This window comes from Octopus sinensis, linkage group LG27, assembly GCF_006345805.1.
Source record: "Octopus sinensis linkage group LG27, ASM634580v1, whole genome shotgun sequence".
Lineage (NCBI taxonomy): Eukaryota > Metazoa > Mollusca > Cephalopoda > Octopoda > Octopodidae > Octopus > Octopus sinensis.
In genome coordinates, this window is record NC_043023.1 from 18,487,796 (window position 1) to 18,515,639 (window position 27,844).

Genomic DNA, 27,844 nt, shown 5'->3' on the forward strand with positions numbered 1-27,844 from the left:
AATAATAATAATAATAATAATAATGATGATGATGATGATGAAAATGATAATAATAATAATAATAATAATAATAATAATAATAATAATAATAATAATAATAGTCATTTCTACAATAGGCACAAGACCTGAATTTTGGGGAAAAGGGGACTAGTCGATTACATCTGGTACTTAATTATCGACCCCGAAAGGATGAAAGGCAAAGTCGACCTTGGCGGAATAATAATAATAATAATGATGATGATGATGATGATAATAAAAATATTAATAATAATAATAATAATAAAAATAATAATAATAATAATAATAATGATACATTTATATATCAATATGTCAGTTGTAATCGAAGCTACCTGTTTCCGTGCTACATCAAAATTTACGAGATGACAGGAATAGAGAGAGAAAAAACAAATTTAGTGACATACCTGATATGAAAGGCTGCGTTCAACTGATGATATATTTTATATTTACTGTGAAATGTGTGCCTTCGTTTCTCTTATCAAAATGAAGTTAAAATAACGTATTATATATTAAATATTAACCTGCGTCAACTAGGATTTTACTTTACTATCCAATCAAACCTACGAACCTTTATTGTGAATTGTATATATTTTTAACTGCTTTCCTCAATCGATTTCCAACCAACCAGATACCTTTCGACGCAACAAACTTATTTTCTTCTATTCATATATGTGTGTGTGTATGTGCGTACGTATGGGTGTGTATGTAAGCATGTACGTATGCATGTGTATATGTATGTGTGTATCTCTATGTGTGTGTATGTATATATATATATATATATATATATATATATATGTATGAAAAGAAGTCTTCTTATATTGAAATTTATATATCTATATATATATATATATATATATATATACATGTATGCATGTATGCAGGAAGTGTTCTTTTATTGTATTTACCTCGATAACAACGACTTGTTTTGTGTTAAATCAAGTGTGAAGCACATCGACGATTTCAAAGGCGGATTTACGTATATGTGACACACCTGTTCTGACTTTGAACATGGCATTTGTTTGAGACTCTCAGTTCACTAGGTCATAAAAACATATGCATATGTGCCCACATGCCCACGCGCATGTACACATGCACGTGAGCGCGCGTACACGCACACATACACACACACACACACGCATGCATACACACATATTTCACCTGTGTCATATGTTTCTTTACTGCCCACAAGGGGCTAAACACAGAAGGGACAAACAAGGACAGACAAACGGATTAAGTCGATTACATCGACCCCAGTGCGTAACTGGTGCTTAATTTATCGACCTCGGCGGAATTTGAACTCACAGCGTACCGACAGACGAAATAAGGCTACGCATTTCGCCCGGCGTGCTAACGTTTCTGCCAGCTCGCCGCCTTATCTGCCAGCTCGCCGCCTTTCTGCCAGCTCGCCGCCTTAAATAAGTACCAGTTACGCACTGGGGTCGATATAATCGACTTAATCTGTTTATCTGTCCTTGTTTGTCCTCTCTGTGTTTATCCCCTTTTGGGTAGTAAAGAAATAGGTATTTCGTCTGCCGCTACGTACTGAGTTCAAATTCCGCCGTGGTCAACTTTGCTTTTCATCCTTTCAGGGTCGATTAAATAAGTACCAGTTACGCACCTAGGTCGATGTAATCGACTTAATCCGTTTGTCTGTCCTTGTTTGTCCCCTCTGTGTTTAGCCCCTTGTGGGCAATAAAGAAATAGGTTTATTTCTTTATCTCTGGCCACAATTTTTCGATCATATGTTCCTTTCCACTTGAAAAGGAAGCTTTGGCTGGCGAAGAGATGTCTGTCGGAGTGTACGTTCCAAAAGAGATGGAAGCATGTTGCACGAGTGTTGTGCGTGCAAGGAACCGTGTGAATAGACGGGGGGGGGGGAGAAGAAAAAGGTATCAGCGATAGATCGGGGCTTGTGGGGTCGGAGCGTGGTCTGATCATCGCTTCATTTGTATTGTCTTTGTATTGTTAATTCCATTCGATTTTTTATATATTATATTTAAATTTTTAAAGTCACATTATATGTAAAATCATATCGCTTCACTGATCCCATCAGTTGTTCAGTCCATTTCTATGTTTGGCCCCCGGTGGGTAGTAAAGAAATAGGTATTTCGTCTGTCTTTACGTTCTGTGTTCAAATTCCGCCGAGATCGACTTCGATTTTCATGCTTTCAGGGCCGATAAATTAAGTACCTATTTCTTTACTAACCACAGGGGGCTAAACACAGAGGGGACAAACGAGGACAGACAAACGGATTAGGTCGATCACATCGACCCCAGTGCGTAACTGGTACTTATTTAATCGACCCCGAAAGGATGAAAGGCAAAGTCGACCTCGGCGGAATTTGAACTCAGAACGTAGCAGCAGACGAAATACGGCTACGCATTTGGCCCGGCGTACTACGTTTCTGCCAGCTCGCCATCGATAAATTAAGTACCTGTTGCGTACTGGGGTCGGTCTAATCGAATGGGCCCCTCCCCCAAAATTTCGCGTTTTGCCCAGCAAAATAATCTGCGAGTTTTCATCACATAATAATTCTTTCTACAATAGGCACAAAGCCTGAAATTTTAAGGTAGAGGGCTTGTCAATTACATCGACCCCTGTGTTTTACTGGTACTTGTCTAATCGACCCCGAAAGGACGAAAAGCAAAGGCAGACTCGGCCGAATTTGAACTCAGAACGTTGCGGCTGTTTTCGACACAATAATAAAAACAATAATAGGACGTCCAATAATAATGATGATACATGTGTGTGTGTGTATGCGTGTGTGTGTGTGTGAGTTTGTGTGTGTGCTTGTGTGTGTGTGTGCGTGTGTGTGTGCGTGCGTGTGTGTGTGTATGCGTGTGTGCGTGTGTGTGTGTGTGGATGGATACGTATTAATATATGTGTGTGAAAGTGTGTTCTTGTGTGTGTGTGTGTGTGTGTATGTGTGCTTGTGTGTATGTGGATGGATGGATGAATGGATGGATACCTATTGCTATGTGGGTGCGTGGGTGCTTGTGTGTGCTTGTGTGTCTGTGTGTGTGTGTGTGTGGATGGATGGATGGATGAATGGATGGATACGTATTAATATATATGTGTGTACCTGCGTGCTTGTGTGTGTGTGTTTGTTTGTGTGTGTGTGGATGGACGGATAGGTATTAATATATATGTGTGTTTGTGCGTGTGTGCTTTTGCGTGCGAGTGTGTGCTTGTGTGTTTGTGGATGGATGGATGAATGGATGGATATATATTAATATATGTGTGTTTACGTGTGTGTGTGTGTGTGTGTGTGTGCGTATGTGCATGTGTATTTGTGTGTGTGTGGATGGATTAATGGATGGATACGTATTAATACATATGTGTATACGTGTGTGCTTGTGTGTGTGTGTGTGTGTGCGTACGTGCGTGTGTATTTGTGTGTGTGTGTTTGGATGGATGAATGGATGGATACGTATTAATATATATGTGTATACGTGTGTGTGTGTGTGCGTGTGTGTAGTCCAAAGATGAGATTTAGAGATATTTGGCGTAGAAAACACTAAATAGCGCTCAAAAGATTCAAGAGTCCAATGTCTTTCCAGGGGATCATTCACAAAAGAATAAAGAATTACTGTAAGGAGGATCGAGTTGAGTGGATATAGAGTTAATTATGCGGATAAACAAATTAAACACATCAAATATATTAAATACACGAAATATAATAGTTTGAGTATGAAATACTCAATATGTATACATATATACGTGCAAAACGTAAGAATACAAAATGAGGAGACTTTCAGATCAGGGATTTTTTAGGGATAATAATAATAATAATAATAATAATAATAATAATAATAATAATAATAATAATAATAATAATAATAATAATAATAATGATGATGATGATGATGAAAATGATAATAATAATAATAATAATAATAATAATAATAATAATAATAATAATAATGATAATAATAATTACCCTGCCCTGATGCAGTACCAGACAGTGGATTCTGATCTTAACTGATTGGGAGTGTTATATCATGTACATTGTTTTGTCTTGGTATAAAAGATGGCTACAGCAAATATTCTGCTCAATACCACAGATTTGCTTGTCAGTTGTTTGACCTTAACCAGTTGAGCAAGTTCCCTTGGTGGATGACGATATGTGCATCTCTGATCATGAGCAGAAGTAGTGGGGGAACATCATAGCTTTGTGTTGAAAGGGATTCTTTGGAGTTTGGATAATTCACCTTTGGAAACATGGGTGTTTCGTTCAACATCCTTAAGCAACCCTTATTCATTGACCTTTTGAGCGGGATGGGTTACTCGACTAGAAGTAAATTCTAACTGGGCCCCCACCTGCAAGGGCATGTGCTGTTTATCCTCACCATGTCGCGCACATATGGTTGTGATGCATGTGCCTAGTGTACCCTTATCAGACGGGTAGTCATGATGGGTATACTGGGCTTCGTATATTTTACCCCAGTGTCACTTTGATGGCATGCTCTCTCACACAATAATAATAATAATAATGATAATAATAATAATAATAATAATAATAATAATAATAATAATAATAATAATAATAATAATAATTTCTACTATAGGCACAGGACCTGAATTTTTGGAAAAAAGGGGACAAGTCGATTACATCTACTCCCAGCGTTTCACTGGTACTTAATTTATCGACCCCGAAAGGATGAAAGGCAAAGCTGACCTCGGCGGAATAATAATAATAATAATAATAATAGGATTCTTTGGGGTTTGTTTAATCCACCTTTGGAAACATGGGTGTTTCGTTCAACATCCTTAAACAACCCTTATTCATAATGGCAGCACAAGATCAAAGCTTGTTTACCAGAAATTACCAGGCTAACGTTCTCCGAAACGGTACTGACCCTAAATGCAGATTCTGCGACACATTTGACGAATAGATAGGCCATCTCGTTTCGGGATGTCCTGTGCTGACACCAAACGAATACAAAAATCGTCACGATAGGGTAGGACAGTATATACATTGGAAGATATGTAAACACTACAAATCCGACACTCCTGCTAACTGGTATGAACACCATCCTCAGCCAGTTGTTGAAGGTAAAGATGTCACCATCCTCTGGGATTTTCCAGTCAACACTGACAGAACGATCAAGGCTAATCGACCAGACATAATTGTTAAAGACAGGGAAGAAAATACCTGCAGACTAATAGAAGTAAGCGTCCCCACTGATAAAAATGTATCTGTCAAGGAATTTGACAAACTTAGTAAATATAAGGACCTGGAAATCGAAATACAGAGGATGTGGAAACTTAAAACAAAAACTGTTCCTGTTATTGTAGGTGCCCTAGGTATGATAAAAAAGGGATGTCAGAAACAATTAGACAATATCCCTGGAAAACCATGTCTCAAGGAAATCCAAAAGATTGTGCTAACAAATACTGCACACATCCTTAGAAAAACCCTATCAATGTAAATGTTTGTGTTTGCATTACATGGAGATATATCTCTACTTCCCCTCCCCAAGCTTTCAGCTATATTTCAACAACTCTTAACCTTCACTTGCCCTAGGGCGCTGGGTGTGCCCCGGCAGGTGATCGCACCAAACATGCAGATTAAAAGTAAATGACAATGATAATAATAATAATAATAATAATAATAATAATAATAATAATAATAATAATAATAATAGTCATTTCTACAATAGGCACAAGACCTGAATTTTGGGGAAAAGGGGACTAGTCGATTACATCTGGTACTTAATTTATCGACCCCGAAAGGATGAAAGGCAAAGTCGACCTTGGCGGAATAATAATAATAATAATGATGATGATGATGATGATAATAAAAATATTAATAATAATAATAATAATAAAAATAATAATAATAATAATAATAATGATACATTTATATATCAATATGTCAGTTGTAATCGAAGCTACCTGTTTCCGTTGCTACATCAAAATTTACGAGATGACAGGAATAGAGAGAGAAAAACAAATTTAGTGACATACCTGATATGAAAGGCTGCGTTCAACTGATGATATATTTTATATTTACTGTGAAATGTGTGCCTTCGTTTCTCTTATCAAAATGAAGTTAAAATAACGTATTATATATTAAATATTAACCTGCGTCAACTAGGATTTTACTTTACTATCCAATCAAACCTACGAACCTTTATTGTGAATTGTATATATTTTTAACTGCTTTCCTCAATCGATTTCCAACCAACCAGATACCTTTCGACGCAACAAACTTATTTTCTTCTATTCATATATGTGTGTGTGTATGTGCGTACGTATGGGTGTGTATGTAAGCATGTACGTATGCATGTGTATATGTATGTGTGTATCTCTATGTGTGTGTATGTATATATATATATATATATATATATATATATATATGTATGAAAAGAAGTCTTCTTATATTGAAATTTATATATCTATATATATATATATATATATATACATGTATGCATGTATGCAGGAAGTGTTCTTTTATTGTATTTACCTCGATAACAACGACTTGTTTTGTGTTAAATCAAGTGTGAAGCACATCGACGATTTCAAAGGCGGATTTACGTATATGTGACACACCTGTTCTGACTTTGAACATGGCATTTGTTTGAGACTCTCAGTTCACTAGGTCATAAAAACATATGCATATGTGCCCACATGCCCACGCGCATGTACACATGCACGTGAGCGCGCGTACACGCACACATACACACACACACACACGCATGCATACACACATATTTCACCTGTGTCATATGTTTCTTTACTGCCCACAAGGGGCTAAACACAGAAGGGACAAACAAGGACAGACAAACGGATTAAGTCGATTACATCGACCCCAGTGCGTAACTGGTGCTTAATTTATCGACCTCGGCGGAATTTGAACTCACAGCGTACCGACAGACGAAATACGGCTACGCATTTCGCCCGGCGTGCTAACGTTTCTGCCAGCTCGCCGCCTTATCTGCCAGCTCGCCGCCTTTCTGCCAGCTCGCCGCCTTAAATAAGTACCAGTTACGCACAGGAGTCGATATAATCGACTTAATCTGTTTGTCTGTCCTTGTTTTTCCTCTCTGTGTTTATCCCCTTGTGGGTGGTAAAGAAATAGGTATTTCGTCTGCCGCTAAGTACTGAGTTCAAATTCCGCCGAGGTCGACTTTGCTTTTCATCCTTTCAGGGTCGATAGATTAAGTATCAGTTACGCACTGGGTCGATATAACCGACTTAATCCGTTTGTCTGTCCTTGTTTGTCCCCTCTGTATTTATCCCATTGTGGGTAGTAAAGAAATAGGTATTTCGTCTGCCGCTACGTTCTGAGTTCAAATTCCGCCGAGGTTGTCTTTGCCTTTCATCTTTTCGGGGTCGATTAAATAAGTACCAGTTACGCACTGGGGTCGATGAAATCGACTTAATCTGTTTGTCTGTCCTTGTTTGTCCCCTCTGTGTTTAGCCCCTTGTGGGTAATAATGAAATAGGTTTATTTCTTTATCTCTGGCAACAAATTTTCGATCATATTTTCCTTTCCACTTGAAAAGGAAGCTTTGACTGGAGAAGAGATGTCTGTCGGAGTGTACGTTCCAAAAGAGATGGAAGCATGTTGCACGAGTGTTGTGCGTGCAAGGAACCGTGTGAATAGACGGGGGGGGGGAGAAAAAGGTATCAGCGGTAGATCGGGGCTTGTGGGGTCGGAGCGTGGTCTGATCATCGCTTCATTTGTATTGTCTTTGTATTGTTAATTCCATTCGATTTTTTATATATTATATTTAAATTTTTAAAGTCACATTATATGTAAAATCATATCGCTTCACTGATCCCATCAGTTGTTCAGTCCATTTCTATGTTTGGCCCCCGGTGGGTAGTAAAGAAATAGGTATTTCGTCTGTCTTTACGTTCTGTGTTCAAATTCCGCCGAGATCGACTTCGATTTCCATGCTTTCAGGGCCTATAAATTAAGTACCTATCTTTTTACTAACCACAAGGGGCTAAACACAGAGGGGACAAACAAAGACATACAAACGGATTAAGTCGGTTATATCGACCCCAGTGCGTAACTGGTACTTATTTAATCGACCCCGAAAGGATGAAAGGCAAAGTCGACCTCGGCGGAATTTGAACTCAGAACGTAGCAGCAGACGAAATACGGCTACGCATTTCGCCCGGCGTGCTACGTTTCTGCCAGCTCGCCGTCGATAAATTAAGTACCAGTTGCGTACTGGGGTCGGTAAAAAATCGAATGGGCCCGTCCTCGAAAATTTAGGGTTTTGCCCAGCAAAATAATCTGCGAGTTTTCATCACATAATAATAATTCTTTCTACAATAGGCACAAAGCCTGAAATTTTAGGGTAGGGGGTTTGTCAATTATATCGACCCCAGTGTTTTACTGGTACTTGTTTAATCGACCCCGAAAGAACGAAAAGCAAAGTCAGACTCGGCCGAATTTGAACTCAGAACGTTGCGGCTGTTTTCGACACAATAATAAAAACAATAATAGGACGTCCAATAATAATGATGATACATGTGTGTGTGTGTATGTATGCGTGTGTGTGTGAGTTTGTGTGTGTGTGTGCGTGTGTGCTTGTGTATGTGTGCGTGTGTGCGTGTGTGTGCGTGTGTGTGTATGCGTGTGCGTGTGTGTGGATGGATACGTATTAATATATGTGTGTGAACGTGTGTGCTTGTGTGTGTGTGTGTTTGTGTGTATGTGGATGGATTGATGAATGGATGGATACGTATTAATATATATATGTGTACGTGCGTGCTTGTGTGTGTGTGTGTGTTTGTGTGTGTGTGGATGGACGGATACGTATTAATATATATGTGGGTGCGTGTGTGCTTGTGTTTGTGCGTGTGTGCTTTTGCGTGTTAGTGTGTGCTTATGTGTGTATGTTTGTTTGTGTGTGCGTACGTGCGTAGGTGAGTGTGTGTGTATGGATGGATGGATGAATGGATGGATACGTATTAATATATATGTGTATACGTGTGTGTGTGTATGCGTGTGTGTAGTCCAGAGAAGTGATTTAGAGATATTTGGCGTAGAAAACACTAAATAGCGCTCAAAAGATTCAAGAGTCCAATGTCTTTCCAGGGGATCATTCACAAAAGAATAAAGAATTACTGTAAGGAGGATCGAGTTGAGTGGATATAGAGTTAATTATGCGGATAAACAAATTAAACACATCAAATATATTAAATACACGAAATATAATAGTTTGAGTATGAAATACTCAATATGTATACATATATACGTGCAAAACGTAAGAATACAAAATGAGGAGACTTTCAGATCAGGGATTTTTTAGGTATAATAATAATAATACTGCTCAATACCACAGATTTGCTTGTCAGTTGTTTGACCTTAACCAGTTGAGCATGTCCCTTAGTGGCTGACAATATGTGCATCTCTGATCACGAGCAGAAGTAGTGGGGGAGCATCATAGCCATGTGTTGAGAGGGATTCTTTGGGGTTTGAATGATTCACCTCTGTAAACATGGGTGGTTCTTTCAACATCCTTAAACAACCCTAATTCAGGGACTTTTGAGCGGGATGGGCTACTCATCCTGAAGAAAATTCGAACTGGGCCCCACCTGCAAGGTCATGTGCTGTTTATCTTGATATGAGATCACCATGTCGCGCACATATGGTTGAGATACATGTGCCTGGTGTATCTTTATCAGACGGGTAGTCATGATGGGTATATTGGGTTTCGTATATTTTACCCCAGTGTCACTTTGATGGCATGCACTGCACTCTCACTCAATAATAATAATAATAATATTAATTATAATAATAATAATAATGATGATGATGATAATGATAATGATAATAATAATAATAATTACCCTGCCATGATGCAGTACCAGACAGTGGCTTCTGATCTTAACTGATTGGAAGTTTTATCATGTACATTGTTTTGTCTTGGTATAAAAGATGGGCTACAGCAAATATTCTGCTCAATACCACAGATTTGCTTGTCAGTTGTTTGACCTTAACCAGTTGAGCAAGTTCCCTTGGTGGATGACGATATGTGCATCTCTCATCACGAACAGAAGTAGTGGGGGAACATCATAGCTTTGTGTTGAAAGGGATTCTTTGGAGTTTGGATAATTCACCTTTGGAAACATGGGTGTTTCGTTCAACATCCTTAAGCAACCCTTATTCATTGACCTTTTGAGCGGGATGGGTTACATGCCCACGCGCATGTACACATGCACGTGAGCGCGCGTACACGCACACACACACACACACACACACGCATGCATACACACATATTTCACCTGTGTCATATGTTTCTTTACTGCCCACAAGGGGCTAAACACAGAAGGGACAAACAAGGGCAGACAAACGGATTAAGTCGATTACATCGACCCAATTTCGTAAGTGGTACTTGATTTATCGACCCCGAAAATGTGAAAGGCAAAGTCGACCTCGGCGGAATTTGAACTCAGAACGTAATGGCAGACGAAATACGGCCACGCATTTCGCCCGGTGTGCTAACGGTTCTGTCAGCTCGCCGCCCTGCAAAGTCGACCTCGGCGGAATTTGAACTCAGAACATAACGGCAGACAAAATATGGCCACGCATTTCGCCCGGTGTGCTAACGGTTCTGCCATCTCGCCGCTCTGCAAAGTCGACCTCAGCAGAATTTGAACCCAGAACGTAACGGCAGACGAAATACGGCTACGAATTTCGCCCAGCGTGCTAACGGTTCTGCCAGCTCGCCGCCCTGCAGAATCGACCTCGGCGGAATTTGAACTCAGAACGTAACGGCAGACGAAATACGGCCACGCATTTCACCCGGTGTGCTAACGGTTCTGCCAGCTCTCCGCCCTGCAGAATCGACCTCGGCGGAATTTGAAGTCAGAACGTAACGGCAGACGAAATACGGCCACGCATTTCACCCGGTGTGCTAACGGTTCTGCCAGCTCTCCGCCCTGCAGAATCGACCTCGGCGGAATTTGAACTCAGAACGTAACGGCAGACGAAATACGGCCACGCATTTCGCCCAGCGTGCTAACGGTTCTGCCAGCTCGCCGCCCTGCAAAGTCGACCTCGGCGGAATTTGAACCCAGAACGTAACGGCAGACGAAATACGGCTACGCATTTCGCCCGGTGTGCTAACGGTTCTGCCAGCTCGCCGCCCTGCAAAGTCGACCTCGGCGGAATTTGAACCCAGAACGTAACGGCAGACGAAATACGGCTACGCATTTCGCCCGGTGTGCTAACGGTTCTGCCAGCTCGCCGCCCTGCAGAATCGACCTCGGCGGAATTTGAACCCAGAACGTAACGGCAGACGAAATACGGCTACGCATTTCGCCCGGTGTGCTAACGGTTCTGCCAGCTCGCCGCCCTGCAAAGTCGACCTCGGCGGAATTTGAACTCAGAACATAACGCCAGACAAAATACGGCTACGCACTTCGCCCGGCGTGCTAACGTTTCTGCCAGCTCGCCGCCTTATTTCTCCTGTGTCATTGTGATTCGGTGAATGTTTTGACACGAACTCAGTATACAGGGGAGAAAAGTAGAAATAATGTGTCCCCTTTATTGGATAGAAAATATACAGCCTTCTACTTGTGATGAAAGGTATCTATTAAGGGCTGCGAGCTGGCAGAAACGTTAACATGCCGAGCGAAATGCTGAGCGGTATTTCGTCTGCAGCTACGTTCTGAGTTCAAATTCCCCCGAGGTCAACTTTGCCTTTCATCCTTTCGGGATCGATAAATTAAGTACCAGTTACGCACTGGGGTCGATGTAATCGACTTAATCCCTTTGTCTGTCCTTGTTTGTTCCCTCTATGTTTAGCCCCTTGTGGGTAGTAAAGAAAAAGGTACTTCGTCTGCGGCTACGTTCAGAGTTCAAATTCCCCCGAGGTCGACTTTGCCGTTCAACCTTTCGGGATCGATAAATTAATTACCAGTTACGCACTGGGGTCGATATAATCGACTTAATCCGTTTGTCTGTCCTTTTTTGTTCCCTCTGTGTTTAGCCCCTTGTGGGTAGTAAAGAAATAGGTATTTCATCTGTCGTTACGTTCTGTGTTCAAATCCCGCCGAGGTCGGTTTTGCCTTTCATGCTTTCAGGGCTGATAAATTAAGTACCAGTTGCGTACTGGGGTCGGTCTTATCGAATGGGCCCCTTCCCCCTAATTTCGGGTTTTGCCCAGCAAAATAATCTGCGAGTTTTCATCACATAATAATAATTCTTTCTACAATAGGCACAAAGCCTGAAATTTTAGGGTAGGGTGCTTGTCAATTACATCGACCCCAGTGTTTTACTGGTACTTGTCTAATCGACCCCAAAAGGACGAAAACCAAAGTCAGACTCGACCGAATTTGAACTCAGAACGTTGCGGCTGTTCTCGACACAATAATAAAAACAATAATAGGACGTCCAATAATAATGATGATACATGTGTGTGTGTGTGTATGCATGTGTGTGTGAGTTTGTGTGTGTGTGCGTGTGTGTGTGCGTGTGTGTGTGTGTGGATGGATATGTATTAATATATGTGTGTGAATGTATGTGTGTGTGTGTGTAGGTGTGTGTGTGGACGGATTATTGGCTGGATACATATTAATATATGTGTGTGTGTGTGCGTGTGTGCTTGTGTGTGCATGTGTGTGTGTGCGTATGTGTGTGTATGTGTGTGTGTGTATGTTTGTGTGTGTGTGGATGGATGAATGGATGGACATATATTAAAATATGTGTGTGCGTGTGTGCGTGTGTGTATGTGTGTGTGGATGGATACGTATTAATATATGTGTGAGAACGTGTGTGCTTGCGTGTCTTTGTGTGTGTAAATATGTGTGTGTGTGTGTGTGTGTGTGTGGATGGACTGATACGTATTAATATATATATGTGTGCGTGTGTGTGTGTGTGCACGTGTGTGGATGAATGGATGAAATGGATATCTTTTAATATATATGTGTGTGCGTGTGTGCTTGTGTGTGTGTGTGTGAGGATGGATGGATATGTATTAATATATGTGTATGCGTTTCTGTTTGGGTGTATGTGTGTGTTTTTAGAGGACATGAATTAGGTATTTAACTTCAATAAGCTCACTGCAGTTTCTATTAGTTACAGTGCATGCAGAGATGAGTGCTTGGGAATAAGCTTATAGTTTCTTCGAAGCTTCTAAAACGAAGTGCTTGTTTGTTTTGGAAAGCATTTATATACGTGGAAAAGATTAGCATGGAAAGCGTAAAAATGCATAGGAAATGCTGGAGAATTTGAAGAATAGAAAAGACATCCAGAAATAATCAGATTTAGAGACAGAGAGAGTGTGAGTGTGTGTGGGGGGGGTGAGTGACTGAGTGAGTGGGGAGGGAGGGAGTGTCTGTGTGATTGTATATATATATATATACGTGTGTGTGTGTGTGTGTGTAGGTGCATAATGAAGCCACATATTAATGAGTGTTCATACATATTTATACAAAATACAAAAAGTATATATGTTAATATTTATTGTACGTATCACTGACTTTAAGAATCCAGACAAAAGAAAAAGGAAATGGAAAATGAGAGACTCTAAAATTTAAAAAGAAAAAAATAGAAAGTGAAGAGAAATACTATGAAACACTTATAAAGGAATACTGTGTTAAGGTCGCAAATCTATCCACGTGTTTGTGGCCTTACAGTCTCTTGCATGACTGACAATCTGACTTATCATAATGCTAGAAGAAGGCATACACACACACTGGTAATTCTTGTAATACACATTGTACAGTATCATAACGTCAGGGTATGGGAACTCAATCGGATAAAGAATACAGTGCAGGAAGAATTGGTCAAAAGAATAAACTACCAACGAAAACTAATAGACACATGAGACAAAATAATTCAACTGCTCATATCATTGCGAACTGTTCAAATCCTGTACAACACACTCGATTAAATAAGCCAAACAACACATATAGGAATCAGCCTATATTTCCTCATCCTAACACGATCCCTAAAGTAGTAGAGAACTGGTACCTTGCTAACCTCCACGAAAGAGACAGATATATTGGCTAACATCTGCAACTCAGCATCCTCACCTTGCGCTCTAATAAGCTGCTCTCTAGAAAGAAGACCTGAAGGGCCACTACCCATTGAAGAGAAGTCATCAGCCTCTAATTTATAAAACAAAATGATCCAAGTAATACCTGACAAATCACGAATGGAATCATTCGGCAAAGAAGACTTGGAAGAAATGTCTGTCGACATCGAACAAGTCACAGCACATGGAGGAAAAAATACCAGGAAACTCATCCTCCAACTGTTCTGTATTACCTGAACTCCCTGGAGAAATAGTGACAATAGGATCAACACCAAATTGGACCCCATAACATCACTTTCGATCAACACCCAGAAGAGTCAAGAACACCTACACTCACCTCACCAGAAATCATATCTGAAGTTAAATTCAGAAAATGGAGAGGAGCAGAAGAATTGACGCATTATACCCTGAAACAAAACATCTGAGTTCCCTGACGACTCATCAAAAAAAGACAAAATAGCCTTCGAAATCCGAGACTGGAGAGCTCCAGTATCCCTCAAAATTGTTACGGGACGTGGGAGAGACGTATCTCTCATACGTGACACAGAACATGTTGAAACAAAGGGCAAAAGCTCACTCCGAACTATGGAATCTGAGGGTTTACAAACAAAACTCTCCGAAAAGAAAGGCTTAGGTGCGACAAATACAAAAGCATTTTGGGGACCTGTGAACTAAACCCCTATACTTTATATATATATATATATATATATATATATATATATATATATATATATATATATATATATATATATATATATATGTATATATATATGTACTCCGGGTTCAGTCCCACTGCGTGGCACCTTGGGCGAGTGTCTTCGTCTATAGTCTCAGGCACACCAAAGCCTTATGAGTGGATTTGGTAGAAGGAAACTGAAAGAAGCCCGTCGTATATATGTATATATATATATATGTGTGTGTGTGTGTGTTTGTATGTCTGTGTTTGTCCCTCTAGCTTTGTTTGACAACCGACGCTGGTGTGTTTATGTCCCCGTTACTTAGCGGTTCGGCAAAAAGAGACTGATAGAATAAGTATTGGGGTTACAAAAGAATAGGTCCCGGGGTCGAGTAGCTCGATTAAAGGCGGTGCTCCACCATGGCCGCAGTCAAATGACTGAAACAAGTAAAATAGTAAAAGAGTATATATATATATATATATATATATATCACAATCAAGGAACGGCCATAATAGGCCATTCACCCACTAGAAATAACAGCCAAAGCTTCAACCGCAAAATAACATTAATTCCGTAAACCAGGAGAAAATTAAAAAACATTTACCCTGTAATTTCTTATACGATGCACCGTTTCATCTACTGTTTAATGGTAAACTAACCTGATTAAATTAAATCAAGCCAATCTTCCATAGGCCCTTAGATTCGGGCCTATGGAAGATTGGCTTGATTTAATTTAATCAGGTTAGTTTACCATTAAACAGTTGATGAAACGGTGCATCGTATAAGAAATTACAGGGTAAATGTTTTTTAATTTTCTCCTGGTTTACGGAATTAATGTTATTTTGCGGTTGAAGCTTTGGCTGTTATTTCTAGTGGGTGAATGGCCTATTATGGCCGTTCCTTGATTGTGATGTTGAACTTAAAAATGGTCTATGACTATTTAATTTTTTCCCACTAGGCCGCTGGTGGCAAAAAAATTCTACAAAATTTTTTGCCACCCTATATTGATTAATTATATATATATATATATATATATATATATATATATATATATATATTATTTCACAGGTTATTTAAACGATTAGGTACCATAATAAGTACTGTAACAGATTACTAAGGCTCTAAGGTTATATCCGAGACGCAGTATAGAGCCATTGGAGATTTCCGAGGCAGCGGATATATAATTGGTAAACAGGACGTCAAACATCTCAAGTCATATACAATATTATATCATATTATATTATATATATATATATTTATATATATATCATGTATGTATAAATGTATTTGTGCACGTGTATATTCATTTACTTTTTCAGTCATTTATACAGAATTTATTGTTTGCCAGACTAGTATTCATTCTATCACTTTCCCTTGTCAACCCTCTCCATTACAGGGACGTAAACACACCAACATCAGTTGTCAAGTGAGAGTGAGGGGGACAAAGACAGACACAAAGACACACATAAGTATATACATAGATATAAGACGGGTTTATTACAGTTACTCTCTACTAAATACACTCACAAGGCTTTGGTCGACCCGAGGATATAGTAGAAGACACTTGCCCAAGATGCCATGCAGCGGAACTGAACCGGAATCTATGTGTTTGGGAAGCAAGTTTCTTACCACACAACCACGTCTCCGTCTTCACACAGCTCCGCCTCCGCGAGACATAAATATGCATATATGTGTTTGCGTAAGAGTGTGTGAATGCGTCTGTGTGTATGCAGTGGGGACCCAGGATCTTTTTCGTTTCCAAAAAATTACTATATTAGTTGGGAATCGCAATTTGTAACAAATGGACACATTTTTATGTATTCTATGTTGTAAGAGACCAGAAACATAAAACAGTTATGCTCTGAAAAACCTTGGTCCCGGCCCTATTTTTGGTGTCGGATGGGCCAGAAAGGGTTTTACCCGGGCAACTAGGACAACATCCCTGCCTCAACCACTGGTATCTATGTAGACATGTAAGCTTGCTGCATTTATATGTGGATGGATGGATGGATGGATGGATGGATGGACGCATGTATGCAGGTAAGCTTGATGTATGTATGTATGTGTGTATGTATGTATGTATGTAAGTATTATGAATGTGTATGCGTGTGTGATTTATTGAGTCACCACTATACAAAAGGCAAACAATTCAAATTTCTAAGAGAGAGAAAGTTGTGTGAAATATATTGAGAAGAGGATTGTTGACTATTTTAAGACCAAAGCTTTGTTGTTTACTACACTTGACTTAACATTTAGAACATACTTAAACAACCTGCAACTGTCTTGTCGGTCTCGACTACTACAATGTATCAGAATTTTAACGAAATGACAACGATGCATTTGTGCATCATCATCATCAACATCATCATCATCATCACCCACAGGTTTATATTATATATACGTATGTATAGGTATATTATAGATACATATGTATATGTGGGCGTATATATATATATATATATATATATATTTATACATACATATAGACATACAGATAGATAAATAAATAGATAGATAAGATAGATTCATAGGTAGATAAGATAGGTATATATATATGTATATATATGTAGATAGATAGGTAGATAGATCGATAGATAGAAAAATAGATAGATAGATAGATATATAGATAGATAGATAGATAGATAGATAGATAGATAGATAGATAGATAGATAGATAGATAGATAGATAGATAGATAGAAAAATAGATAGATAGATAGAAAAATAGATAGGTAGATAGATATAATATATGTGTGTGTCTGTATAATTATAATAAGGGCTTATAAATAAATTTCTTAGCTATATGCTGAAAAAAAGACGCTAAATCGCCTCATCACTGAAAGAAGTCAGAAACACATGTTAAATTCGATGCAACAAGCCAACGGAAATTTTCGATAAGATAGTTCTGTATTAGCTAAAATTTGGATCTGCCCAAATGCTCTCCCATCTTCAGCAGAAACATACTATAGATATAAATCAGATATTTATTAATTCATATAGGAAAGCGATACGCAAAGCCATAAATACTCATAAATTCCCCATCTGCTGCCAGTTTGCGTAGACGCAGACCAGCAAGTGTCCGAGCAAGTCCGGCATACTACGATAAAATTCATAGGGCAGACCATCCAGCCCCGGAGACTTGTTCCTGGTGCATTCATCTAGCCCATCCGCGACCTCCGCAGCTGTAATCGACCCTTCACAACATTCGGTCTCCCGCGCCGAGAATCGCGGCTCGCCGGCGAAGAAGTCCTTTAGGGACTCCCCACGGTCCAGCGCCCCGCTCGTCCCAAACCACCGGTCGAAATCTCTAAAGATTTGTCCACGTCCACTGTGGAACGAGCACTTCACCCAGTCGATATCGGTCTACTAGGTTATAGCTTGCTATTAATGTTTTTTAGACCAGAATATCCCCTTCTTTTTGCCCACTCAAGATCGGCAATAATATATGGCAAAGCGGAATCCACCTGTGATACAGGCATAAACCGCCTAAAAGATGACATTAATTTTGTTTCCATTTTGGTTGGAAAATTGTTCTCTGTGAACGAAAATGTCAGTGTTCTTAAGGTCGCTCGGCTAGGAAGATTCCAAGCGAACCCAACCGCAGATACTAGACCACGCCCAATAAGGGTAATCTTTTCTTCTGATCGGGAGGCTTCAGTCTTTCTGAACAGAGCTCAGACGCATGCCTGGGAGGACCCCAATATGGGTTTTCGCGAGGAATACTCACTAAGAGAGAGAATTCGCCGGAGGAACCTGATATCCGAGCTAAAGATGAGGAAACAAATGGGAGAGAAGGGTTTACGAATCCAAGATGGACAGATAATCAAGTCCTACCTCTGGTCCCATGCTGTAGTGCTGACAGGGAAAGTGATGTGAGGGCAAATCGAAGTGAAGTTGATACCCCCGTCAACGATGCTATCTCTGATGCCCTTTATTCTGCTTGTTCCCCAACTCCCGCCCCTCGGACTTCACAGCTCAGCATCGTCTACACCAACTCGTGCTCCTTATTCCCAAAGTTCAGTGAACTATTTACACTGGCCCTACGCGACTCCCCTGATGTGATAGCTATCACCGAGACTTGGCTGACTCCAGCAGTAAAGGACTCAGAGATCCACCTGCAGGGCTACGTCCTTTTCAGATGTGACAGAGGAAAAAGGCGAGGTGGAGGTGTTGCTGTGTATGTTAAGTCTGAGCACAAACCGTCCTGCGGTATTCTACCCACAAATGCTCAACCTACAACCAAATTCGATGCCGTCTATTGCAAGCTGAGCCTATCTGAGTTTTGCCTGCCCGTGTTGGCTGTCTACAGGCCGCCTCTAGCCGATCCCCAGGACGATGCTCATTTACTCGAGGCGATAAGATTCGTTTCAGCTTCGCATGACTGCTTGGTACTAGGCGACTTCAACGCTCCCATGATCGATTGGCCCGCATCAATTTGTACAACATCTTCCCGGTCGGCCAGGCCCTTCTTGACGTGGCTGAAGATCGTTTTCTATCGCAACATGTTGAATATCCGACAAGGCATCGGTCTGGGCAGCAGCCATCTATGCTAGATCTGGTATTCTCCCGCTATCCAAGATCAGTGTCAGACGTATCTGTGTGCGCCCCTCTTGCCAAGTGTGATCATGCGGTCCTGAAGTTCGTCATGCACACAACTTTTTCCACGCCCACGATTACTTCGCTGCCACGTAGAGTCTTCTCTGCAATTAATCTTGAAATTCTAACCGAAGCTTCCGCGCTTCTGGACTGGCGTTCCCTGATGACGTTGTCCTCAGTTGACGAACTATGGTCATCCCTCAAAGCATATGTAATCTGTTTGACTGACCAGGCAGTTCCCGTTGGACTTCCCAAGAGGAAGAAACACAAGCCCTGGGTGACGAAGAAGGTTAAACGAGAACGTCGACTCAGAGATATTGCTTGGGCTGAATTCAAAAATCTGGATTCGACTGCAGCTTTTGGGGTGTACAAAACTCAACGAGACCGAGCCGTGAAAATTGAAAAGAAAGAACGCTTCAGTTATGAATACAAAATCGCGGCAAATGCCAGTAGCAATCCAAAAACCTTCTTTGCCCATGTCCAGCGGAATTCCCGCTTGAACAACCAGATTGTAACATTGGTAGACTCAACAGGCGTATCGATTGAGGACCCTTATCAACAGAGTCAATTATTTGCCGAGGCTTTTTCAACTATTTTCAAACAAGATGATGGTCGTGAACCCCCTCCATTTGATAGATCGGTACCTCCAATGCTTCGATTGATCATCACGCGGGACCAAGTCAAACGTGTTATTCAAGGCCTCGATGTCAACAAGGGTCACGGCCCTGACGGCATACACCCACGGGTTATCAAAGCGTTGGCTCCGGTCATCTGCGAGCCCTTAACACGACTATTCAATATGTCATTGGCGACGGGTGTTATACCTGCAGACTGGAGAACAGCGATAATCTGCCCAATTTTCAAGAAAGGGAGCCGCGAAGACCCGCTTAACTACCGACCGGTTTCCCTTACATCAATAATCAGCAAGATGTTCGAAACCATCCTTAAGAAAAGTATGATGCTCCACCTCCTAAGCACAGCCTCGATCACTGATTCCCAACACGGCTTCGTGCCGAGGAGATCATGCTTGACCAACTTACTAGTAATGGAAGAATTGGTGACGCGCATCCTCGATGATAGTGATGCTGTTGACATCGTTTTATTGGACTTTGCCAAAGCTTTTGACTCGGTAAACCACCGCCTACTACTTGTCAAGCTTCAAGCATATAGTTTCCATCCGGATATTGTACGATGGGTTGGTGCCTTCCTCTCAGATCGCTCCTTCCAAGTTCAAGTTAATGGTTCGCGGTCCGACGTCTCCAGTGCGAGCAGTGGCGTGCCTCAAGGTTCAGTGCTTGGGCCCTTGTTGTTCTTAGTCTTCATAAATGACTTGCCCGACGACCTCACGCAACACACCCTTCTATTTGCCGACGATATCAAACTGGTCGCTCCTCGCGGTAGTATAGAGGATCTTCATCGATGCCTCCACCAAATTTGGAAGTGGTCTAACGATTGGGACCTGTGTCTGAACGTGTCAAAGTGCTGTCATCTGCCTGTCGGCTCTACTCCTGCAACTCAACTTGATTTCGAGCCGGGTCCTCTGCTGCTGGAGAGGACCGATCAGGTAAAGGACCTGGGTATCTTGGTGGATTCCTCCTTTTTGCCTTCGGCCCAGTGCGTCCATGCTGCCAACAAAGCACGCGGAATTCTGTTTTTGATTCGACGGTCATTCGGAGTGCTCACAGCAGCCATATTCCTGCCACTCTATGTCACGCTGGTGAGACCCATATTGGAGTATGGGATTCAAGCCTCTTCTCCTTATCTCCTCAAAGACATACAGCACCTCGAAAGAGTCCAGAGGCTGGCTACCCGCCTGGTTCATGGTCTCAAAAATTTGTCCTACGAAGAAAGGCTGAGGACGCTCGACCTTTATTCTCTTGAAAAACGCCGCCGCCGTGGTGATCTCATTCTCGCCCACAACATCATAAGCGGGAAGTGTAACCTCTCGAAAGAGCTGTTCTTCACTCCTGCTCCGGAGCGTCGGCTGCGGGGTCATTCCGAAAAGCTCTACCTGCGACGATTTCATCTCAATCGAAGGAGAGGAGCTTTCTCCGTCCGGGTTGCGGATCCGTGGAACAAGCTGCCAGATGAGATGGTGAAGATGCCAACGACCGCTTTGTTCAAAGCCTCCCTGGACCTCAAGTGGCCTGAACTCTTTACATGAACACCACCCTGTACTTAACTCCATGTCCCCCTACATGGCCTTGCTATTTGCTTTTGAGCCAAATTAACTAACTAACTAACTAACTAACTTCTATCGGTCGAGCCAACACTATCCACCCTTGCTTCGAGAATGGTGTTAACGTCTCCTACTATATCTAGACTTTTAGACGTCACCAGAAAGCTCTCCAGGTCTCGAAATAAAACAGCTTGTCTTCCCTCTTTCGGAGCGTAGACCGCTACCGACCTGAAGGACTGCTTACTTGCTTGTCACATCTAGGACGACCAACCTAACTTCTCGGTCCAGAAAGACTCTACTTATTTGTATGTCCAAGCTTTTTCTGAACAACACCACCAGGCCCCCGTCTCCCCGTCGACTAGGAGAAATAAATTTCTCATAGCCATTTAGAAGAGACGGGAACGTCTGTGGCCCGTTCAACTTCCACTCAGTCGCAACATATATATCAGTTTCTAGTGAACTGGAGTCGTTCAGGAGACAAGTTTGCTTCGATCCCAGGCCACGAATATTTATACTACCTAACTTAATTTCCATGGTAAAAATTAAAGAAGCCCACACATGTTAAGTATGCGGAGAGGCTGCACAAATTCTCCAGCCTCCCCTTACTTTTTCTTTCTGAGATGTAGCCGCTGGGCTAAGAACAAATCCTTTGTTGCCAAACTCTTGGTTAACATCTTGTATGTCCTACGGGTATCTCTCTTTAGATTGTTTAAATAGTTCTGCAACTATCCTTGCCAACCGTATATTCGGTTGTATACCATGTATCGTCTGGCCTTGATTCGACTATTTTGTTTCAGGCTTGAACCACCATCTCGAGTGCTTGGCCTTTCCAGTTTAGAGCCTCTCCCTTTTTCATTTGCGGTATTGATATTTCTTCTGCGTCGTAAATTACGGCCGCTGCAATGCAAGGTAGGTCGGGAGCAACATTATCTCCTCATTCTTTAGCGTTTGAGTCGATATTTCTTCTGCTAATTCAGCGTTTTCAAATTGCGCCTCAATAGTGGAGCTTCTTCGTCCTCGACCGACATAGGTATAATTGTTCCCGGGGGGGGGGCACTTCTCTACAGCTTCGTTCTTCACTGACAATATTCTTTTTTTTCCTTTACGGTTGTATGTTTTGTATACTACCGTTCTGGCAGTAAAATCTTTCATCATGTCCTGTTGTGGCAGAAGTTTGGTTTCGTTGCTACTTTTCTTTATAAGGTAGCAAAACTTAAATAAATGTTCCTTATATAGCTCCAATTTACTGAAATTGCCACCAATAGCAGCAGAAAAACTTGGCTTTTCCTTTCCTTCCTGGTTACAAACTTGCTTATTTCTTCATGGCCGGGAAACCCTCTCTCAGGACTGAATGGATATTCGACAACAAATTCAAGTCCATTTTTACAAATGGCCTCCGAATAACAGAAAAATAATAAGTATTTTTGTCAAAATGCCAAAAATTAATTTTTTACCCTACAATGGGTAAAAAAAAACACAAAAAGCAGTCCAACAAGTTATGCATCAATTAATTTTCTGCCCCGTGGGGCGAAAAGTTTCGTTAAAACGACGACAACAGTTCGATTCCAAGAAGCGCACAAGCGTAACAATTTCAACATATAATCAACAACAAAAATACATTAACCAAATAAACTCACTAAGCCAGAGCAGCCGAAAGCAGAAGGACTCCAGTCTGGAGTAATTTCTTTATTATGATAATATCTTTCACATGACGTTACAAATATATAGATGAGCTAAGTGAGTTTATCATTAAAACCTGAATGAATCCCATATACAATTTAAATACAATTTTCTCATATATGCTTCACGACATTTGTCTCTTCTCCTGCCCTGTCTTGCTCTTCAGGATATGAAGGACCCTGTCTTTTTATTTCCTTGCATTCTTGTTTTTCCATGCATACTCTTTCATTACTGCAATCGTACGCAGAAAACATGCCTCACTTTCCTTTATAGTCCGTTGGCGGTACAGTCTTTATCACAGACTCAGATGATAGCTGTATTCTTTCCCAGGTATGACAACACGTGTTCTATGTAAATTATCAAGCCCAAAAGCTGCAGACACTGTACAAGAGCGTACATGTCAGTTTCCCTGTCTTACCCGCACATTGGGTAAGCCAGTGGCACTGATATTCCTTGCCTGGACAATTTATCGCGGACAGGTAACTCATCCCTGTGACACTACCAGGTCAGGGATCTTTGGTAATTATCCAAATACCCCGATCTGAAGGTGTTTTGAAACAGTTTGGCTAGCTGGTTCTCATTGAACCCCAGAGCCCCTTCTAGGACGCCATAGCTCTTATACTCTACCATCCCTTTATAAAATACAGAGGTGGTATTTCCGCTGCCGGCCTTGCCCGCACTGTGGATTAGCGCGAGTGCCTAACGGCACTCCTTTTACCATTCAGTTGTATTCTGTCTTTTTATCAAAATGGGTGTAGATTCCTCCAAGGCGGCCGGTCGTGGAAAGAATTCCCCTGCAAGCGAATTCCACACCTGGCCACCATCCAGGTAGAGCCAGGGCGGCCTTAGCCTCAGTGTATGTCTGCATATCAATAGCCAGGGCAGCCCTAGCCTACACTTTAGCGGTTCTACGGATCGCCTCACAAGCGGTTTTCCCTTCCACAAGAAGCGGAAGAGAAGTCGCACCAACTTGCATAGCCACGAATCGGGACAAGGGACAACGGTCAGACGGTAGGTGATAACAGATGCAATAAACAAATGTAACACCTCAGCCCTCTCTTTCAGAGACAGCGCTTTTCCAGACCAGGTCCGGACTAGGGCATCCACCCTGTCTGCCACCTCACTCCAATTCTTCTCCGTTTGGGAGTCTGGACCAAACCAAACTCCAAGCAACTTAACAGGACCATCTGTTCAGTGCCCCACGACACTGGACGTATCGGCTTGCCACTCACGTGCCGTCTCGCAATCCGATGTACTTGTCCTTGTTATCTTTTGCCCCTGCCACCGCCTTGTATCCTTTGATTGCATCCTGTTCACAAGGTAGCTGAGCTACATTGGCACGGTGATGTGACGTCATCCGCATATGCAGAATCAGACTTACCACATCCTATTTCATTGGGGATGTCCCCCAAATTCTCCAACCCTCGCATCAATGGCTCAAGAGTCAATAGATACAGAAGCGGAGCCAGGGAGGAACCCTTGCTGAACCCAGCGCTGAATCTCAAATCGTTTTGACAGGTAACTGTGGATTTGATGCCACCATAAATGGCCTTGATCCAACCGCGGAAGTCCGAGCCTAGCCCAGCCGCCTCAAGGACTGACGCCAGGTACTAGTGGTCTACCTTATCGAAAGTTTTACTTTGGTCTAAATGGACCAATGCCCCACCTTTACCGGATAATTTATCCACCCTTTCTAAGATGTAGTGTAAGAGATGAAGTTTAGGGATACCGGATAATAAACTTGATTTGCACTTGAAGTTGGTGATGTAATCGTACTCCATGTCTGTGAGACCTTCTCGGTATGAGTTGATTAATGTCCTGAGGTTATTCATTATTTTTGATTGATTATAATGTTGGACCCCTTGCTAGTATGTCTCATATCCTAATAGGGATAGTACTAAATTTTATAATCATTTGTGTTCATTAATACTACCGCGTTGCCCCCATCGGCCACCTTGATTGTTATGGTTTTACCTTCTCTTAGTTTGATGAGGTCGTTGCATTCTCTTTTGTCGAAGTTTGGTCTGTATTTTTGCCTATTGGTGAGTTGAAAAGGGAAATTGGTTATGTAGTCACAAAAGCGGTCTAGAGCTTTATTCTTTCCTTGGTAGGGGTGTAGTCGCTGTTGTTTCTAGCTAATGGATTCGTCATCCATTTGTTTGCCATGATATTCCTCGCAAGTCTTAATTTCCTACAAAATTCCGAATATCGTCTTTCGTTTCATAGTAATTTGGACGTTGTGGGTTGGGTAACTTTAAGTCCTTTGTGGATAGTATGCTTATTTCGTTAGGTGTAAGTCTTTGTTTGAGAGATTGATTATTTTAATTACCTGTGGTTTCTTTTGTTTGTCCGTTGCCATCGTGTGTCCCTGTTCCTGTATGTAAGTCTAAAAAATGGTTGGTGTGTTTATTTTGAAAAACACTGTTTATCTCTCCTGTTGTTGTAATTTTTAGAGTGGGTTTGTGGTGCTTCTGTTTTGTAGCGTATTTTGAACCGCGTGTTCCGTCTTAGTGTATCAGGTATATAGTGTTGGTAGTTGTTTATTCTGTAGTGTGTTTGTTGTTTGTTAAGGTTGTATAGTTGGTTCCTAGAGTAGAGGTTCGGTAGTTGAGTCTTAGTTGGGTTATGTAGATTGTAGTTAATAGAATTGTGTGTTGCATTACTATGGTTCTTGAAATGGTGTGGTGGGTCCCTGTAGGTGTTTTGGGGTTGATTTAGCTAGTGTGGGGTGCGTTTAAAATGTCTTTCTCTGATAGAGAATATATTTAGATTTCTTGGTGGTTGTTCCGTTCTGTTGGCAAGTGGTTTTGTTTTGCTTAATTTTACGAAAGGGGTTGTTGGACATGTGTTCAGTTTTGAAGTTCTGTCTGTCTGTATGTATGTATGTTATGTCAGGTCACTTTCGAGTGCTGCTGGTACATGTAACCCAGTACAACCTGTTGCATGTCGGACGTCGGCGACTAAACCGGCAACCCCACCAAGCTTGCTTGGTGAGGAGGGCGTTTATTGGACACTCCTGCGGGACATGAAAAACAAACCCGTCAAATTGCGGAGGAACTAACCTGAGAGTCAACGGCCATCCAATGAATGTCTTAAGGTTGTATCATGCGCGGGGACATAGAATAATCGAACTGAATACCCGATTTCGCGGTTAAAACCGTTGGGAGTGAAGGACTCCTAGCCTTTGTTAGGGGATCCTTCTAGAGAAGGTAACGCAGGTAACTGGGATAACTCCGACATAAAACCTGCGGCTCAGTGTTACCATGATGTTGACTTGTTCTTCTTTTCGGATTATGGCTGCTGTTGCTTAGTGAGTGGGATTCACTCAGTGCACAGCCTTTCCTCACTTAAAACAAAATCTTCTTGCACGATAACAACATTGATTATGCTTCGTGCAATGGCCATACTCGATAACGAGGAGACAACCACCATGTATGGATGGATGTATGACTGTTTGTATGTGATTATCCAGTTTTATATGTAGAGGGTGAGCCGGATTCTAACCTAGATCCAATGTACCTTCATTGGAATTTCAACATCACAGGGTACATTTGCTTGAATGTATGAGAATATTAGCCGTATTTGAAATTAGTACACGTGCAGATTTGTATATTTGGTTTTGGGTATGTATCCTCATACATATATTTAAATGATAAATTTCTGGAAACATTTAGATTTTAAGAGATCCAGTGGTGGCCTGGATCTGTAGATTTCGAATCAGCTTTTTCCCGTCTAGTTTTGGGAAGCCTAATTTCTCGGGATTAGACAGTGTGTTGCATATCCAAGTGTCCCAATAATTACAGATTACAAGTTCAAGTCTATACGTTAACTGATAATATAGGACGTGTAACTGTAGATTTCTCAAGAGTTCAAGAATTCTTTTTATGATCTTTAGATTTATGTTAACATCCGCTGGTCAGCTCATTTCCACAGCTGTACACAGATTGTCTTCCCTGAGTCAAATCTTCTCTGTCACGTCGATTATGGTCACGTTTTATTGAGGGTTTCACTGGGACATTTCAAAAATACTCCTTATTAGTGGCTATAGCTTTTACTATCTTGTGGGTTCTCACTATATATGTATGTATGTATGTATTATGAATCTTTGTGTGTATGTGTGTTATTTGTTGAGGCACCACATCACAAAAGCTAAATAATGCTTATCTTTTAGATAGAGAAAATAGGCTAGAGAAATAGAAAGAGAGAGAGTAGTATATAATACTTTGAGAAAGGAAGGGATGTTGTCTGTTCCATTTGACTTAACATTTAGAACATATGTTAACAATGTTTGGTGTGTTTGCTTACTACTATGTATTGAAATTTTAATACACAATGGGTGACGCAATGTAGTAGTAAGCAATATTCACCATAGTATTTAGCAATATTATACATACATATATGTGTATGTGTGCGTGAGTATGTCTGTCTGTGTACATAGATATATACATGTTTGGTATACATATATACAATATATATATATATATATATATATATATATATATATACATATATATTATAATGTCTACATACATCTCTTTAATACACATACATAAAGAGACACACAGACACCACCCATATAATATTTATATATATATATATATATTATATATATATATTAGAATATATATCATCTGTTGTTTCTGTAGTAGACATCGGCCAAGTTGGCGCACCCCCTTGAATAATATT

At 41.0% G+C, this 27,844-nt stretch overlaps 3 protein-coding genes and 1 long non-coding RNA gene across 10 annotated transcripts in view; 2 read left to right on the top strand and 2 right to left on the bottom strand.

Moving 5' to 3' along the window:
• Nucleotides 1-27,844, top strand: part of LOC115225268 (adhesion G-protein coupled receptor G6-like) — a 1,160,637-nt gene that overhangs the window by 923,835 nt on the left and 208,958 nt on the right. The gene's annotated exons all lie outside the window — the stretch shown is intronic.
• The window catches only part of LOC115225305 (slit homolog 1 protein), a 514,782-nt gene that overhangs the window by 291,249 nt on the left and 195,689 nt on the right, over nt 1-27,844 (top strand). The window lies entirely within an intron of this gene.
• Nucleotides 1-27,844, bottom strand: part of LOC115225271 (leucine-rich repeat-containing protein 15-like) — a 233,029-nt gene that overhangs the window by 90,518 nt on the left and 114,667 nt on the right. The window lies entirely within an intron of this gene.
• On the bottom strand, nt 18,757-25,199 carry LOC118768116. Its single transcript, XR_005003989.1, has 3 exons — nt 24,911-25,199; nt 23,290-23,297; nt 18,757-18,768 (listed from the first exon to the last, which is right to left on the bottom strand). It is a non-coding gene; the product is annotated as an uncharacterized LOC118768116 (long non-coding RNA).